We start from the raw sequence: 4,753 nt of genomic DNA on the forward strand, positions 1-4,753 counted from the left end.
CATCCTCATTACTTGATTTGAAACTAGGCATACACAATGTTGTGTACGCTTTACTAGACACATCAATTGTTAATTTGCCAATTTGCATCCACCGATTTTCTTAGCCTTAGCAAAACTTTGTCAAAGGTTTTTAAAGATGACCGCTGCGAAACACGAGCTATCTATCTAGTTATATTTAAATGTTAATCAATGAATTACTCTACTAATTGCAATTTAATTACATTACATAATCAAGAGTTTTGCAAATAAGAACAATTAAAGAAATCATTAATAAAATAAATATATAATTGAAGAAAAATTCATAATTTAAAATTTTGTTACAACATTAGAATTAGATAAACTATTAAAACATTGAATTTAAAATTTATTTTACATAACAAAATAACGAATCCATTAATTACAAGATGGTTTCCAAAAATAATGTAAAGAACTATTCTACTACTCAACCTGGTGCATAAATGTGCCAGAAAGTTTGTTTAACGCATAATTCAATTAATCTAATAAAACATAATATCAATTAATTCTTTCTTTCCTTTTTATTATAAATGCTCATAAAACCATTAAATTAATTCATCCATCTCACATCATATCTTAATTAAATCTTCAATATAATACTCAATAAAAAATAAATCAAGATATCAATTTTCAAGTAAGAAGAAATTAAATTCTAAACGTTATATATTAATCAAAAACATAATTATTTTTAATACTTATTAACCATGACACTAATTTCACTCATAAAAAAATATTTTCATACCTACCCATTCAACAGAATACTAATTTCATTAATTTAGTAATTAGTCTATCAACTTGCCTACTCACTCATAAAAAAATATTTTAATACCCACTCATTCAACATAGCACTAATTTCATTAATCTAGGAATTAGTTTCTCTTTATGCCCATTCAACAGAGCACCAATTCCACTAATTTAGAAGTTAGTTCATCGCGTCGTATATTTGTTTTCCTCAACAAACAATATAACTAATTGTTAATTAATTAACCACAACTCAAAAAAATTAAAATAAAAATACAACTTAACCATTAATAAATTCAAGGCTTCACGTATATACTTGATGCCTGAGCTCATGCCGAAGTCTCCTATTATAGTAATGGTCTAATGATCTTTCCTACATCCCCATGAACATGACATCATTTATTCTTCTTCTTTTTACAAGAAATCTCTAATATAACCCTTTTTTTTTTTTTATTATTCAAGTTTAACTTTTATTATCATTATTTTCAAATCACAATTCTCCACAAACCTATTTATATACATTGAATTTCCGATTTCCTTATTTACTTTCCATTTTACCGAAAATAAAAACTAAATAGATAACATAGAAGTTTCTTATTCCAATCATCAATTTAATATTTTTTTCATTACTTTTCTATCAATTTCCTTGCATTACATCAAGATTCCCAATTTTCTAATTTTCCCTCTCTTGACCGAAATTGTTTAATAGATGGAGGGAAAAATTGTGTTTTTCTTTCATTCTCTAATTAATCATTTCTTCAATTAACCAATACTAAGCAACCTCATGCTTATGAATTCATCACTTAACAACTTTTATTCACAAATAAATTCCCTAAAATCTCCCATCATTGGCCGGACACCAACTATATTTGATTATCAATATTTTTACTTTAATTACAACAATTTAATCACTTTTCTCTAGTTTCCACATTATAACCAAAACAAATTAAAATAAATTTTTATTTTCCTCAAATTTGTTTAAGAACCCCAACTTTCCAATTTTAAGAATTCAATCAATTAAGGGTTTTAAGCCATGAAAAATTAGATCAAAACTATTTAGAATGCCTTACCAAGCAAGTAATTAAACTATAAACACTTCCCAAATCACAGCTTCCAACTCCTATTCTTCTTGGCCGAACTTATTCTCTCCCTCTCTACTCACCCACACTTCCTTTCAATTGATGCTTCATAAGCTTGTTTAATGTTCCTTCAAGATATCCTCTTAAAATTTTATGTTTCACTTAAAATTTCCCACCTCTTTCACATGTAAATGGTAGGTTTTTATTTGTTTTTCTTGTTGCTCGACACATATGTATAATTACACACATTAACTTTTTACTAAATTCCTTCCAAATCCTAAATAGTAAATCTTATATTTTTTTGGATAAAATTCTTAGATCTCAATCCCGTCTATATGAAATTTTTACTAATAATTCTCGGATCCTAGATCCCAACGAATTTGAATTTCATTAAGTTACATACCAATACTTTTATTTGCAGGAAATTCACTCCCAATAAAATTTTGTTTACATTTATTTTTTTCCGAGTATTTTTTGTATTTTATTTTAACACTCGCACAAAACATTTTACTTTGAATTCTCAATCCATTATCATTCTTGTAATTTAATTATCATTTCCCCCATTTTTCATAATATTTTCTTTTATTATCATCAAAGATTTTATCCGGGGTCTTACATCTTTTTTCTTGGATTGTGTTTTGGTCATACAATAAATCATACCTACCCTTCAATTTATTTAATTTCTTTTGATTCAATTTTTCTTTTGTATTTGTAATTGTTTAATTTACATTTATTATTTCTAATTAAATTTTATTTTTGATTTCATCCATCGTCATTTGATTTTTTTTTTAATTTTTTTTTCAAATCTAGTCGTTATTCTTTAAATTGCTTATTTGTTTTGTTTTGAATCATTTTTCTTGATTGATTTGTTTTTTTATTATTATTATTTTCAATTCCACCCCTAGGCATTTCTTTTCATTTAATTTTTATGACAAATCTGGTCATAATTCTTTTAATTGCAATTTTTTTTTATCATTTTCTTAATGTATTTATTTAATTTCAATTGATTTTTTAATTTTAAAAAACTAACATTGGACAATAAAATCATAAAAGAAATAAATATTAGGGCAAAAAAAAAAAATGTCAAGCCACGTAAACTTTTTAAACCAATAACATGTGATATTAGATTGGAAATGGTGAAACTCAATTCCCAACAAATATAACATTGAATGAAGAATTATTATTATTATTACCACCACCACCACCATCACTATTATCACTATCACAACTACTACTACCACCATCACCATTACCGCCATCACCTACAACTACTATCATTACCACTATTGCTACTTCCAATATCACCCTACCACCACTATTACCACCCCTACCCCCATTACTATTGAAATAACAAAAATCATAAACTTGTTATTAGTATGACTTGTTACTGTAAGGAGAGATGGGTCAAAGGGCTAGCAGTTGTTTAAGAGAAAGACGAGAAGAAGATGGAAAATAATGGGAGTTATGTTTTTTTTTTTGTTTATATGATACTATATTGTATTTTGAAAAGAAAAGGTTATTTTGTTATTATTTCAAATATAATAACAGTCTTATAAATAAATACATATTTTTGTTGACTTTTTTTTTCTAATGTGATCTTCTAAAGATGTAAAGTGTTATTTGCCTTTAAATTTCAGGTTGTAAAGTGAAAAAATAACCAAGCTAAAGGATGTTCAGAGTAATTTACTAAAAAATTAAGAATTAAGTTTCACAATTTGTTTAATTTTTTTTCTATAGGGTTATTATGATTTAAAACAAATCCTGATATTAAGTTGATGCTTGATTTTGCGAAAAGATTTTTTTTTTTTTTTTTTTGTAGTTGCTCTCTTAAGTTCTTAATTATTTTTTTTATTCTTCAACATCTCATTGATTGGGGATTGAACTTCATAATTTATTTTAATTTGTTTTTGATGTGGTTATTGTAATCTCAAAAAATCATCCTAGCATTGAGCTGATACTTGATTTTAATATTAGATATTATTGGTTGTGAGTGTTTTGCTTTTTAAGATTCTTTAATTTTTTTTTATCTATCAAGATTATATTGATTAGAAACTGAGTTTTATAATTTATTTTAATTTATTTTTTAAAATATATTAGTAATACCTGGATAATGTTTTATTTTTATTTTTTATTTGACTTGTGACATAACACAAGTCAATTATCCATTGCATAACTAATAGCAGGATTGTAATTTTTATTAACATTATGGATATAAATAAGTTTTGGATAGGGTATGGCCAAAGGTAAGGCTGAGTCAAAACTTGACCTTATTGTTTTGGATATTACCTAAACTTAGAAAGTACCATGAAATATTTAATTCTACAAATCAATTTTTATAGATTCAGTGAAATTTTATTATTTTTATTAATTAAAAAAGAGGTTCATATTATAAATTAACATGTCACTAATCTACTAACATCTCACTAATCTACTATAATTCTTTGAAAAAACATTTTTATAATTAGGAGCAATAGAAGCACGTTCTGAGGTGGGTCAGGTTTTGGTATTTATGATACTATGAGGTGACTCATTAACAAACAATATATATAGAATTTTGATATCCAAACTCGATCTAATCAGGTTTTATGCATCAATTCATATACACGTTGCCTAAACATAAAATTAATTGCAAGTCATCTTTTGTTTAAGAGTTAATTCACAGGATAAAAACAATAATTAGAATAATTATCCCAATATAAACATAAAGCTAATGCTACATCAATTCAATTACAAAGATTAGAGATAACAAAGAAAACTAAAATTGCAGAAAGCTATTAATGGACTAATGAATTTCATTTCAGCTCACATATAAACCAAAGGTTCTTCGGAAGCCAGCATCAATGCTCTCCAAGCAAGCACACAAACTACTTGTTAAATCTCAAAATGATAGAAACAATGCCCTCGAAAACTGGACACCA

Source organism: Populus alba, chromosome 1 (genome assembly GCF_005239225.2).
Source record: "Populus alba chromosome 1, ASM523922v2, whole genome shotgun sequence".
In the NCBI taxonomy this organism is placed as follows: domain Eukaryota; kingdom Viridiplantae; phylum Streptophyta; class Magnoliopsida; order Malpighiales; family Salicaceae; genus Populus; species Populus alba.